Raw genomic sequence first — 15005 nt, 5'->3', positions numbered from 1 at the left:
TGTCTTGCAGGTTTCGATATATAGCTGATTTCACTGCAATGACACACTCTAATACATTTCATGTTGCAGGTTCCTTTTCGGCAAAGATCACTCGATAACACCAACTTAAATATGATTTATTTTACAAATGTAGTGTTACGGCACTGGTTCACTGCAGCAAAGTGTTCACAGTAATGCAGGGCTTGTTGCAACCCAAATTTTCCTGTGACTCCCTTCTCACTGTAATTGGCTGAATCACAGGTTTTGTGTGATATATAATCCAATACAATAGCCAATGTGCTGTAAATCAGTGTTCATTTTACCACAGGGCTGTGGGACTTCTAGGACTTTGGTCACCTGCCCTAACTTCTCCTTATGTGGCTCGGTGTCAAATTTTTTTGTCTTCTAACACTCCTGTGAAGCGCCTTGGGACGTTTTACTACGTTAAAGGCGCTGTATAAATACAAGTTGTTGTTGTACCACAGATTTCACTGTTAGATCGATCTCACTGTAATTCCACCCAAATTCAAGATCCAACACAGGATTCTGCAGGTTTTACTGCATCATGGCTTTGACTGCAATGCAGGTCGTGCAGGTAACAGATTTCACCAAAACACTGGCTTTTCTCTGATGCAGATTTTACTTAAACGCAGAATCGGTATAACGCTGTTGTCACTGTATAGCAAGTTTCCTGAGATGTAGTGTTATTGTACCATCGATTTCACGAGAACGCTTTCCCCCCCAGTTACGGCAATTTCACTTGTGACACAATAAGACTGGTTTCATTGCAATGCAGACTTCACTGCAACAGTGCGAGCTGATTTCAGTGCAATGAAGGCTGATTTCACTATAAATATGATTTCATTATAATCCAGGATCTATTGTAATGTGGAATTCAATGATATTCCCGTGACACTCGTTTCACCGTAACACGGACTGCACAAGCACTGATTCCACTGAAACACTGGTTCCATTGTGGCAAAGGTTTGTTGATTTCACTGTAATGCTAGTTTCACTATATACAAGAGTGAAGATATCAGTTCAATACTGCTTTCCTTATTTACACTATATTGCAAGTTTCACTGTATAATAAATAAGAGGCAACAAGATATGCTTCAGTTCAAAATAAGTCATGGTTATTGTTCCATCGGTTGTATCATAGAAACATAGAAAAATAGGAGCAAGCCATTCGGCCCTTCGAGCCTGCTCCGCCATTTAATGTGATCATGGCTGATCCTCTATCTCAATACCACATTCCTGCTCTCTCCCCATACCCTTTGATGCCTTTTGTGTCTAGAAATCTATCTATCTCCTTCTTAAATATATTCAGTGACTTGTCCTACCCCGTATCCTGAGACTGTGACCCCTCGTTATAGACACCACCTCCCCCCCCCCCCCAAGCCAGGGGAAACATCGTCCCTGCATCCAGTCTGTCAGAATTTTATATGTTTCAATGAGATCCCCTCTCATTCTTCTAAACTCTAGTGAATACAGGCCTAGTCAACCCAATCTCTCCTCATACGACAGTCCTGCCATCCCAGGAATCAGTCTGGTGAACCTTCGCTGCACTCCCTCTATGGCAAGTATATCTTTCCTTAGGTAAGGAGACCAAAAGTGCACACAGTGTAGTGTATGTGCTTTAAGTCAGAACTACTTTTTACAGCTCCTGTATACTGTAGTACCGGCAGTAACCACACCGGTATATAAGCTGTGCGCATGCCTCTGTACTCCAGTCTAGAGATTGCCCTCCTCCAGTAAAGACCTGTTATTTGTTTATGTACAGCATCCGTGTAATTATTTATCCACTGAACCACGGATCTAACACACAGTACTCCAGGTGTGGTCTCACCAAGGCCCTGTATAACTGTAGTAAGACATCCTTGCTCCATCTCAGTCATGTGCTCTTAGCTTACAGCTTACTCTGTTCTCCTTCCTGTCTTGCCCATCCAGCTGATTACATCTGTCACAAAATATGGAATGGAATATTCTAAAGTTGATGGGCTGGATTTTGATACTGGAGGCGTGTAGGAGCGGGACTACAACTTTCGGGGTTGTAGTCCCGCCTCCATTGAGTTGTGGCCAACCCACACGATATTCACTTGATTGACCTTGTTGAGCCCGCCCAGTGGGCTCAGCAGGCCAATTAAGGGCCACCCGGCAACAGGTGACATCACAGATTGACATTTCATCTGTCAAGAGCTTTTGACAGATGAAATATCAGCGTTTGACAGCTCTTTGAAGCTGTCAAACACTGACAATCTGTACACTAAGTTAATTCCTTCCTCTCAGGCTGATTTAGAGATCTCTCCAGAACAGAAAGCTGAATGCTGCAACTTTTGACAGCTCGCAGCCATTCTGCTTTCTGTGCTGGTGAGATGTGGGACTCCCGAGACCTGAAGGAAGGAAGGCTGTAAAGGTAAGTAAAACTTATTTAAACACTTTACACACACCAAACACACTTACCTCTGCACTCATGCACCCATCACTCACCTAAACACTGACATCTCGAACCCTCCAAGCCCTTCATCCCGACGGTCCGCCTCGCTAACTTGGCATGGTTTGCAGCCATCGGGAATCCCACACTTCAACAATAAAAATAGGGATTAGGCTAAAAACTGCCTGTTAACTACCTGTTAACAGGCAGTTAATTGGCACTTATCCCCTTCCCGCCTCTGGGAGGCGGGTCCCAGCACAAGTCGGGTATCCACCTCCCTTGAAACTGGCATGGAGGTGGGTTGGGGACGGGATGGGTTCGTGCCCCCCGATTTCGCGATTTTAACCCCCCATACGCCTCCAATTCCGCCTCAATGGCCCAATGAAAATCGAGCCTGATATGTCTATTACACATTTCTGTGCACTGAAGTGTCACTAATACAGAATTCCACATAATACTGGTGCTGTTTCTAACCCTGGTTTCACTGTATTACAGTAATCACCATAATGCAAGTCTCACTATACAGTAGATTATATTCAAGTTTTTTTCTAAATTCCAGAGGAACACAGCCCTAATTTTGACACAGCTTTTACTGCAGCACTGTTTTACCAATAACACAGGTATTTCTTTAGCACAACTTGCACTGTCTCGCTGCTTTCATACATTTGAACCACTGCAGCAGTTTTTATCTGTAACAGAAATATCATTATAGTAAAAGTTCCAATCACAGGACTTGCAGGAACCGATTTCTTGTGCAGTGAAAGTTATAGCGATGAAATATCATTGTTTCTCTCTCTGACCTGCTGAATATTTCCAGCATTTTCAGTTTCTACTTCAGATTTCCAGCATCCACATTTTGCTTTAGCGTCATTGGAAAGCTGGTTGTATTGTAACACTGACTGGACTGCAATTGAGCTTTTCCCTTTACTGCAGGGTTCATAACAGTAGCTTTCATTTATAATGCAAATTCCCCAGTCACAGAGATTTCTGGGTGACACTGGTTTCTCATTAACACATTTTGCCTGCAAGTAAGATTTGACTGTAATATTGGTGCAGTGTATCACGGGATTTACTATATTATGAGATTCACTGCATCATTGAATTCATTACAGTTTTAGGCACTTAGGCCGGAATTTTGCCGGCGCTCAGAGTGTGGGTTTGGAGGCGGGTCCGCTGTCAAAATAGCAAAGATTGACAGCGGGTAGGAAACCCGCTGTCAACCCGCCTCCACGCGAGTCTCCCAGGTGTTGGGTCTGTCTGCGCAGATCTGACCCGAAACCAAGCGGCGGGGGAGACAATTGAAATCATTAAATGGCTTGTTAAGAGCCAATTTAATGGTATTTTGAGGCTTCCTTCCAATTTTACGTGCTCCCCCATGGGTTACCCGCTGCTCGGGCAACACGCCAGCTCACCCTGGCGTGAGTCGAGTCTGATCTGATGTATCTGATAAGCTGACAGCTGCAGAAGTGGTGTAAAGGATGCCATGTTGCAGATGGTCAGTTTCAGAGCGCAGAAACTGTTGGTTACTGCATCTGTAATACATATAGAGATTTCTTTTGCTTGCAAGTGTTTAGATGCAACTGTATGTCCAGTGCCACCTCATTGGAACAACCTCTCTCACCATTGACAGATCGCTTCTGTCATCTCACCTGCAGCTGCCATCTATTCCAGCAACATCGGTGCCCTTGAAAAAATCAGACCTTGGTCCTCCGAATCCTTCCACGATCAGCCCCAACACCAACATCATCAGGCACACCAACATCACCAACAACCTTCTTCGCCATCACTTGATGCTGCACTGGAAACAGGGTGCTGTCCCCTGGCAACATTGCTGCCCGGGAAGCCAACAATGGCATCACCATGGTCAGATTTACTTCACTTGACGCTGTACACCCTGGCTGCCACATGATGCGCCAAGTTGACGCCATCCCACACCAGCACCATAAAGCATCCCTTTAATGTCCAAGCCATTCCATGCACACTCATCACTATGTGTGGGGGGGGGGGGGGGTAGCGGAGTTATGTCTCAACATTCACTGGAACTTAGTAAGACACTTCTCAAGGTGTGCACAGATCTATCCAATAAGGTGAAGTGTTCAATATATAGATTGCAATGTATGACAACACATTACCAGAAACTTCACATGGACATTGGCTAAACCCCTCAAGTGCCTACCTTTGTGTGTTGTTAGTTGGTATGCTTGAAGTAGGATGAGGGTGAGTGTGAGGAGTGGCTAGTGAGATGGGGAAGTGATAATGTAGATAGAGAGGGATGGGTGGAGGTGCAAGGTAAGTTGGTGTGAGTAAGAATGTGCAGGAGAAGAGTATGGAATGCAGAGTGATGGGGATGTATTGAGTGACCTCAGCAGGGTGATCCACTGAGATCATTGAAAGGTTGGCACCACTGTAGCCAGGGACCCCTGACGACATCCCTACTTTTGCCCTTCTGTGCAATGTGCAACCAGACTGCATTGGTGTCCTGGGAAGGTCTCTTCCGCCCTTGGAAGGGAAGAGAACCTCCCTGTGTGCTGTGACTCCCTCCTTAAGCATATGGAGGGAGTCATTGGAGAGCCTGGGGGCAAGCGTCCACCTTTGTGCAGTGCTTGTTAGTGTTTGCAGCACCTCAATGCTGTCAAATACTGACAGAACAACTGTCAAACTCAATGTGGCTGTGGTCCCTTTAAGGAAACCGGCTGATAACGCTTCATCATATTACATCATCAGACCTGCTTCCTGTTAATTGGCCAGGAAGCCTGCAGGGCGGGCTTAACAAGGCCAATCAAGGGAAAATCCATTTGACAGAGCGGCTACAACTGGAAGCAGGACTGGAACCCGCCAACCAGCTCTCCCTACACCGCTGAGAAAATCCAGCCTTTAGGATTAGGATTAGACATAGGATTAATTGTAATGTAATTTTATAGCATAGGAGTGACTGGATTTCAAAGATACACCAGATTTATTATAACACACAATTCATTGTGATGCTGTTTTGCAAGTTTTACTGTGACACAGATTTGACTAAACTATGGTTCTACTTTATAGTGAAGGTCACCTAAGCTCTGGAATTTCCTCTTTAAACCTCTCTGCCTTTCTACCTCTCTTTCCTCCTTTAAGATGCCCCTTAAAACCTTCCTGTTTGATCAAGCTTTTGATCATCTGCCCTAATAACTCCTTACGTGGCTCACTTACGTGGGCAGAGATTTGGCAGATGGAATACAATACTGGAAAGTGTGAGGTTATGCACTTTGGTAGGAAAAATCGTAGAGCAAGTTATTACCTTAATGGCAAGAAACTGGAAAGTATTGAAGTACAAAGGGATCTGGGGGTCCTGGTGCATGAAACTCAAAAGGTTAGTATGCAGGTGCAGCAAGTGATTAAGAAGGCCAATGGAATGTTGGCTTTCATTGCTAGGGGGATAGAATATAAAAATAGGGAGGTATTGCTTCAGTTGTACAAGGTATTGGTGAGACCGCACCTGGAATACTGCGTACAGTTTTGGTGTCCATACTTAAGAAAGGACATACTTGCTCTCGAGTCAGTACAAAGAAGGTTCACTCGGTTAATCCCGGGGATGAGGGGATGGACATATAAGGAGAGGGTGAGTAGATTGGGACTCTACTCATTGGAGTTCAGAAGAATGAGAGGCGATCTTATTGAAACATATAAGATTGTGAAGGGGTTGGATCGGGTGGATGCGGGGAAAATGTTCCCGATGATGGGTGAAACTAGAACTAGGGGACATAGTCTTAGAATAAGGGGCTGCTCTTTCAAAACTGAGATGAGGAGGAACTACTTCACTCAGAGGGTGGTAGGTCCATGGAATATGCTGCCCCAAAAAGCTGTAGAAGCTACATCATTACATAAATTTAAAACAGAAATAGACAGTTTCCTAGAAGTAAAGGGAATTAAGGGTTACGGGGAGCGGGCAGGAATTTGGACATGAGTCTAGGTTTGGATCGGTCATGGCCCTGTGGGTAGCGGAGCGGGCCCAGGGGCCGTGTAGCCTGATCCTGCTCCTATTTCGCGTGTCTAATTCTGTTAGATTCAGGAGATGGTTCTGTGATAGTGGATTGGCGGTTAGGATCAGATCAGCCATGATCTTGTTGAATGGCGGAGCAGGCTCGAGGGGCCGATTGGCCTACTCCTGCTCCTATTTCTTATGTTCTTATGTACTATCAAATTTTGGGCCTGTGAAGCGCCTTGGAACGTTTTACTACATTAAAGGTGCTATATAAAGGCAAGCTGTTGTTGTTATAACACTGGATTCATTCTACCAAGTTTCTCTATAAAACAATTTTAAATCACGAAGCTACAAAATATTCCTTTTTAAAATATATATTTGCTTCAGAGTGTTCATGAGGTATTGACCCAAAATCTGCAGTCAATGATGAAGCAAAGACGTTCACTGCTGGCCCCAGAGAAAGCTGCCCACAAAGATCTCGCAATCTCAGTGGTGAGAAGTTTGCATTTCTGGACGTGCCAGTGATTTCCGTGCAATATAATAGGAAATCCCCAGAGCGCTCTGCTATCTAAGCAGCCAATCACAATGTCGAATTCTCACAGGGAAGCAGGAAATGAAAAGCTGCTTTTATCCCCACTTTTCAAAAACGGTAGAGAGCAAAACACAGGGTGGGGGCTCTCACATGGGGATAAGGTAAACCTGAAATAAATATCAACAAACTTAAAAAAAAATATTGGGCCGGATATTCCGACCCCCCATGGGTGTGTACGTACCCGTAGGGGCCTCGCAAGTGCCGGTTTCAGGCAGGCGAAGCGCATGCGCTAAAACCCGGCACTTCCGATCTGTCAAGAATTCTCTTGACCGATCCTCCGCCTGCCCGGAGAAGGGCTTCCGCGGGCGGAGAGTTCCGCTTTCTGCACATCTTCCGCCCGCTGAAAACCTTTCAAAATCTTACACCTGGTAAAAACAGGCCTAAGAGTTTAAAAAATAAAAAAAATAAAAAAAATTCTCACTCATTTATAATTTAAAAATACTTTTCAAAAAGGTAAATTTACTTTTAGCCCCGTAATAAACTTTAATTATTTTTTTCAAAAAATTAAATTTTAACTAATTTTAAAGACGTGATGATTTTAATGTTTAACTGTGTTTTTAAAGTGATCCCCATTCATACTTTTGACAGATCTGTGCGGAGACCTGTCAAAAGTGTGAAGGGAGATTCCCTTCTTTGATTGGTTCCCCATGGCCCACGTGATCCTCGGCCTCTGCGCATTTGGAAGTCTCGGGACCTACGGAGCCAGCGGGTAAATGCGTAGATTTGTTTTGATCGACGGCATCCACCCGTAGGAAGCCTCCGATCGGAAAATCCGGCCCATAATTTTTTTTTAAGTTTCTTAAAAATTGTAATTTTTATCACAATGGAGAAATTTGACACTTCATAAAATTAAAATTTGTTTTTCAGGGCCATAATGCTTGTTTAGCAGTCAATATGCTGTTAAAACCCTGTTACACAGAATCCAACAAGGCATAACATTTAATGGGGTATTTAACAGCGATATTACCGCGGCAAAGCCCACGTTAGTGTCAGTTTCACTGATCGCCGGCTATGGGGCGGTGGGGTGGGTGGGACAGAGCACAGAAGGTGCCGGAGTAGTGAATGACTGGACGCAACTTCAGGATTCCCGCGTTTGGACGCGCATGCGCTACATCCTGAAGTTGCGGTCAGTTTCAAAGAGGTAGTAACAGCGAACACTGTTAGTTCGCTGCTGTTACCCACCACAGATTCTGACCCAATAATTTGTCATGCCTAGCATACTGATTAGCATCTGGCTTGTTTTTAGGTGATTGAGAACAACAGTAAAAAGGTATGTAGAATAAGTTGGGCTGCCACATCAATGCATGACAGGTACCTGACAAGGCTGTAGGCAATAGAGAGCAGCTGTCACTTTCTATTACCATCAGCAGTGCTCTACTTTACTCTCAGCAAACGACCCTGAACATTTGAAAGTGGAAGGAGACATTTTTGTATCTGCTCTGTACATTCAGTCGATTCATAAAATATGATACAAGGATTGAATATGTCCTCTAGTGACAGCACAATAATTTATTCAGGCACTGGTTACATCAGTCTGGATTGTGCCACACCTCTTTCAGTGTCAGCATGCTCTTCCGCATTTATGGGCTGTGTACGATCAGGGATGGTTCTGCCTTTTCTTTTTCTCCTCTCCTTTCCTGCAGGCATCGAATTAGCTGGGGCATGTCCCCTTCATTACCCTAAGTGGCAATCCTTCATGTAAGCCTAGACAGACAGTGAGTGTTGGCAGGCTGTCCAACTGTGTGAGGCATCACAGCCTTTTATTTAGGTCTGCAAACCCCTCAAAATATTCAATGTTCCTTTGCTGAGTTGTAAACCTTTTGTGGGGAGGATGTGCCCTAAATCAATGATGATCTTCTTTTCATAATGTCCTTATGTGTCATCCTGTGGCAGATGTGGCTCAGTGATAGCACTCCTGTCTCTGAGTCAGGAGGTTGTGGGTTCAAATCCCACTCCAGAGACTTGAGAACAAAAACCTAGGCTGACACTCCAGTGCAGTGCTGAGGGAGTGCTGCACTGTTGAAGGTGCCATCTTTCGAATAAGACGTTATTGGTTTCTCCTTCTCTATCTTTGCTACTGCTCTCTCAGGTGGACATAAAGGGGATGATTTTGTCAACGGGGGTGCGTTGGAGGCGCGACTGCTGCTTGTCGGGTTTCAGTCCCGCCTCCAGCGACTTGTGGCCAACCCACGCTATTTTCCCTTGATTGACCTTGTTAAGCCAGCTTAGCAGGCCAATTAAGGGGAAGCCAGTTACAGAGAACGTCAGTGTATGACATTTCATCTGTCAAAGATTTTTGACAGATGAATTGTCATCATTTGACAGCTCTGTGAAGCTGTCAAACACTGACATTCTCTGTTGTTTGATGAGTCCTTGTATTCAAGACTCATCAAACCTCTTTTGTGAGCAGAAATTAGATGGTTGTTGCATCGGAGAATGCAGCAGCCATCTGTCATCTCTGCCAGTGAGATGCGAGACTCTCCGCATCCCCAACTGTTGAAGCCTGCAGGAAGAAACAAAGATAAGTAAACATTTTCTATCACTTTCCACTCACCTCACATACTTACCTCTCCACACTTGCACCCATCACTTACCTTCACAGCACACTTTTGCACCCCTCCAACCCCCGCAGACCCACTGCTCGCCTCAGTGACCCTGGTGGAGTTTCCTGACGTCGGGAAGCCCACGCCTCTGGTGGAAAAATGGGGATAATCCTCTTAACTACCTGTTAACAGGCAGTTAAGTTGCTGTAATCCCCTTCCCGCCTCCAGGAGACAGGACCCGGCGCGGGTCGGGTACCCGCCTCCTGGGAAGATGGCACGGAGGCGGGTTGGGGGCGGGATGGATACTCGCCCCCAGACTCTGCCATTTTCCCAGCAGTCCCGCCTCCAAACTCGCCTCCCCAGGGCTGGCAAAATCCAGCCCAAAAGATCCTATGGCAATATTTCAAAGAAGAGCAGGGGAGTTATCCCCGGTGTCCGAGGCAATATGTATCCCTCAATCAACATCTAAAACAGATTCAAACAGAAAATGCTGGAAATACTCAGCAGGTCAGGCAGCATCTGTAGAGAGTGAAACAGAGTTAACGTTTCAGGTCGATGACCCGTCAGACCCGCTGAGTATTTACAGCATTTTACTGTTGTTATCTCAGATTTCCTGCATCCCGCAGTATTTTGCTTTGGTATCTAAAACAGATTATCTGGTCATTATCACATTGCTGTTTGTGGGAGCTTGCTGTGAACAAATTAGCTGCCCAGTTTCCTGCACTGCAACAGTGACAACACTTCAAAAAGTACTTCATTGGCTGTAAAGCGCTTTGGGATGTCCAGTGGTCATGAAAGGTGCTATAGAAATGCAAGTCTTCCTTTCTGTCTTTCACTTTTTATGGAGCAGGCTCTCCATAGCTTAACACATAGGAGACAATTTTGCTGGGGTCAGTAGCCCATAGAGTCTATTTTTGTTACCACATTTACTGTGCCATCCACTGTTTTTTGGCCAGCCAATTTTTTTTTGCCCTGAACAGCTTTTGGAAAGACTGAAATATACATTCAAAGGGGTCGATTTTCATTGACCCGTGGGGTTGGGATTGGAGGCGTGCGGGGGGTTAGTGTTACGAATTCGGGGGTCCCGACACCATCCCGCCTCCATGTAAGTTTCAAAGGAGGCGGGTACCCGCCCCGCACTGGGACCCACCTACCCGAGGTGGGAAGGGATTAGTGCCAATTAACTGCCTGTTAACAGGTAGTTAACAGGCAGTTTTTAGCCTAATTCCTATTTTAAAGCTTGAAGTGTGGGATTCCCGACGGTTCCAAACCACGCCAAGTTAGAGGAGTCGGGCCGTCGGGTTGAAGGACTTGGAGGGGTCGAGATGTTAGTGTTCAGGTGAGTGATGGGTGCATGAGTGCAAAGGTAAGTGTGTTTGGTGTGTCTAAAGTGTGTAAAGAAGTTTAAATTACCTGTACTTACCTTTACAGCCTTCCTTCCTCTCGGTTTCAGGAGTCCATCATCTAACCAGCACAGAAAGTAGAATGGCTGCGAACTGTCAAAAGTGACAGCCTGCAGCTTTCTGTGCCGGTGAGATTTCTAACTGAGTCTGTGTAGAAGGACTCAGGTTAGAAGTAAGACTGTCAGTGTTTGACAGCTTCAAACAGCTGGAAAACACTGATATTTCATCTGTCAAAATGTTTTGACAGATGAAATTTCAGTCTGTGATGTCACCTGTTGCCGGGTGGCCCTTAATTGGCCTGCTGGGCCCGCTGGGCGGGCTCAACAAGGTCAATCAAGTGAAAATCACGTGGATTGGCCGCATCTCGATGGAGGCGGGACTACAACCCTGAAAGTTGTAGTCCCGCCTCCTTCCCGACTTCTGAATGAAAATCACCCCCAAAGTATTTACAGCATTTTTAAAGGCGATTAAAATTCTTCCTCCCCATCCCCCACATTTAGCCATTTAAAAATTACCCAGTAGTCCTTTAAATTTTTTTAATTTATTTTTTTATTCATTTATGGGATGTGGGCATCGCTAGCAAGGCCAGCATTTATTGCCCATCCCTAATTGCCCTTGAGAAGGTGGTGGTGAGCCGCCTTCTTGAACTGCTGCAGTCCGTGTGGTGAAGGTACTCCCACAGTGCTGTTAGGGAGGGAGTTCCAGGATTTTGACCCAGCGACGATGAAGGATTGGCGATATACTTCCAAGTCAGGATGGTGTGTGTGACTTGGAGGTGAACTTGGAGGTGGTGGTGTTCCCATGTGCCTGCTACCCTTGTCCTTCTAGGTGGAAGAGGTCGCGGGTTTGCGAGGTGCTGCCGAAGAGGCCTTGACGAGTTGCTGCAGTGCATCTTGTAGATGGTACACACTGCAGCCACGGTACACTGTGGTGGAGGGAGTGAATGTTTAAGGTGGTGGATGGGGTGCCAATCAAGCGGGCTGCTTTGTCCTGGATGGTGTCGAGCTTCTTGAGTGTTATGCAATCTCCTGCTACCCGCCACCCCCCCACCAAACAATCCAAGGAGCACCTGAACAAACCAAGTGCACCAAAATCCCATGCTGTCGGCTCTCGATAAAGTGACGAGTGTAAAACCACTTTACACCTGAACCAGAAAATGTTTCCTATTATTTATACTTTATTTACATATAACCTTATCTCCATTTAGCCTATTTCTAACTATTAGATAACAACTGCCACAAATGGACCAAGGACACGTTTCTTCATATATGCATTCACAACCTGTTACGCCCGCAGATTTATTTATTCATATCTAAATGGCAGACACACATTGGTCTTTATTTATCCAGCTGTGACGAATAAGCAGAATACTATTTCTGCATCTAATGATTTGTTTTTATTCTGTGAGTTGTGCCACAGAAATCCACCAGAGAATGATGTAAAACATCAGAACCACTAACTAAATTGCTGACAGTAATTCACTGACTGTGAATCTATTATTCAATATGTAATTGTGAAAACCCGCTTGATTAGATTACATTCTGTACTCACTCACAGGTATCATTATTCTAAATATAACTTTTATGACTTACTGTTCCATTAAGGTTCCCAACTCCTGTCACCAAATACTGCGCTCCTTTTACATGGGAATGTGTCAATCAGGAACTCCTCAACCGCTATTATCAGTGCTCCTTCTGGAGCCTGTGATCTGTCTGCTAATTTCTTTCTCTCATTCTCTCTCTTTTTTTGTTGGCTTTGTCTCCATTATTTATTGGTTTCTCCTTCTCTGTCTTTACTACTGATTTCCAAATACAGATTTGAGCCGTCTTAGTCCAGCATTAATAGAGTGCACTCGTTTCTTCAATAGTTTTATTAAGGTTAACTGGTATTCAGGGCCATATAGATGGCCATCACTTCATCAAGTGGCTAACAGAAATTTGAAAGCAGTTTTTTTTAAACCAGCTGAAGAACAATGGATGATGTGTTGCTATGGTTACAGTTATTACTTGACAGAGTAAGAATGACATCATCAGAATGACATAATTTAGGTTAATGTGTGATCATTCATGTTGCTGACTCTCAGCTAACGAAAAATCTTGGATCAGCGTTCAATCAACGATATTGTACTGATAAAGACTCATAAATTTAATTACTGAAATACGTTTTGTTCATTGGTGAAGAATAATTTTAAAAAGTCAATTTTACACAGCTGCCATTTCCCAGCCTACCCTGATATTTCTTCTTCCCCTCCTGAAATCATTGATTCATGCAGTGCCACTTCCACAAGTAGCATCAGCTCTCGAGCACGTCACTCAAGTGCCATTAGGCAGTGAGCGTTAGCATGGCTAGTAAATTATGGATGGCGTCACAGCCATATCCAAACCTGTCCTAGCTTGATGTCGACAACTCCAGCATGAAGTTATAGCTAGCAATCGGGAGTAAGAACCATCTCTAACGGTTACCCTCCTTAGTCAGGGGATGCTAAGGTCAACTGTAGAACGCCACTGCCGCCTTGCGTGAGATCGGTTAACATAGTACCTGTCGCTGGGACAACTAAGGGGCAATAACAAATTTGCTTACCCTAATGAATATCTCCCCTCTGGTGGCCATAAGGGTCCAGTACAAATTTAATTTGGGATAATCTCAACTCAGTTTCTACAAGTGAGTTCACAGTATAAAGCAATCTGTAATTCAGCACGAAATTTGCAATCTCGCTCATACAGGCCAAAAGGATGGCTGACGGGGGGAATGGGAACAGCAGCAAGGAAAAACTACGAACGCTGGAAATCTGAAATAAAAATAGAAACTACTGGAAATACGCAGGTCAGTCGGCATCTACAAAAAACAGATTATTATGGTTCGGGTTTACCCTTCATCTGTAGGGTGCACACCCACAAATGTCATATACTCTCATTTCTCTTTGCAGATGCTGACTCTCCTGGTTTGTAATTCCAGCAGTTTCTCACTTTATTGAATCATAGGATCACAGAAATTTTGTCTGTGCCGGCTGAAAAAGAGCTAACCAGCTTAATTCCACTTTCCAGCTCTTGGTCCGTAGCCCTGTAGGTTACAACACTTCAAGTGCATATCCAAGTACGATGAGGGTTTCTGCCTCTACCACTCTTTCAGGCAGTGAGTTCCAGACCCCCACCACCCTCTGGGTGAAAAAAAGTTCTCCTCAACTCCCCTCCTCAACCTGTGGAATTCTCTACCACAGAAGGCAGTTGAGGCCAATTCATTAAATATATTCAAGAAGGAGTTAGATATATTTCTTAAGGCTAAAGGGATCAAGGGGTATGGGGAGAAGGCAGGGACGGGGTACTGAATTTGGATGATCAGCCATGATCGCATTGAATGGCGGAGCAGGCTCGAGGGGCCGAATGGCCTACTCCTGCTCCTATCTTCTATGTTTCTAATCCTTCTACCAATTACTTTAAATCTCTGCCCCCTGGTTATTGACCTCTGTGCTGAGGGAAAATAGGTCCTTCCTATCTACTCTAGCTGGGCCCCTCATAATTTTATACACCTCAATCAAGTCTCCCCGCAGCCTCTTCTGGGATGCACTCTTCTGAGGTTGGGCTTCTGGTACATTCTTTGGAATAAAATAAAAGCAGATTCATTCTACATCTTATGTGTACTAATCCTGATGTGTGCATGCTCACGTGGACACCAAGACTGGGTTAAAAAAAAATCCATCTTTGCAAACTGTCTTTAGAATACAACTCTTGGGCTCCTGTAAGAATCTTAAGTAAAAGGTGGAAGTTAAAACAAAAAATAGAATTTAGTTGGTAAACTCCTCCTTGTGATTGAGATACTGGCAAGCTCTTATTGTTTCTAAGTCAGCAGAGTATCTGAGTATCACACTTGTTGGTGTGTGACACCAGGTTCTCCATAGGATGGGTTCCATCCATTCAGCAAAGATTGGAATCTCACATTTCAATGCTCAGAACCTGGAGGGTTTGAGTCAGTGAATTCCAGTCAGAATACAGAGTTGTTCATCTGTTACAATTGGTGTTCCTCACAGATCCAGCGGCACATTACCATTGCGAGTTGCTTCTAAATTTCCGAAGTAGTGACTGTCACTCTTATGGAC

This window comes from Somniosus microcephalus, chromosome 24 (genome assembly GCF_052327205.1).
Source record: "Somniosus microcephalus isolate GS21.2 chromosome 24, FLI_Smic_1.0, whole genome shotgun sequence".
Lineage (NCBI taxonomy): Eukaryota > Metazoa > Chordata > Chondrichthyes > Squaliformes > Somniosidae > Somniosus > Somniosus microcephalus.
The sequence above is the reverse complement of the archived record's forward strand: the minus strand, read 5'-3'. Positions refer to the sequence as shown.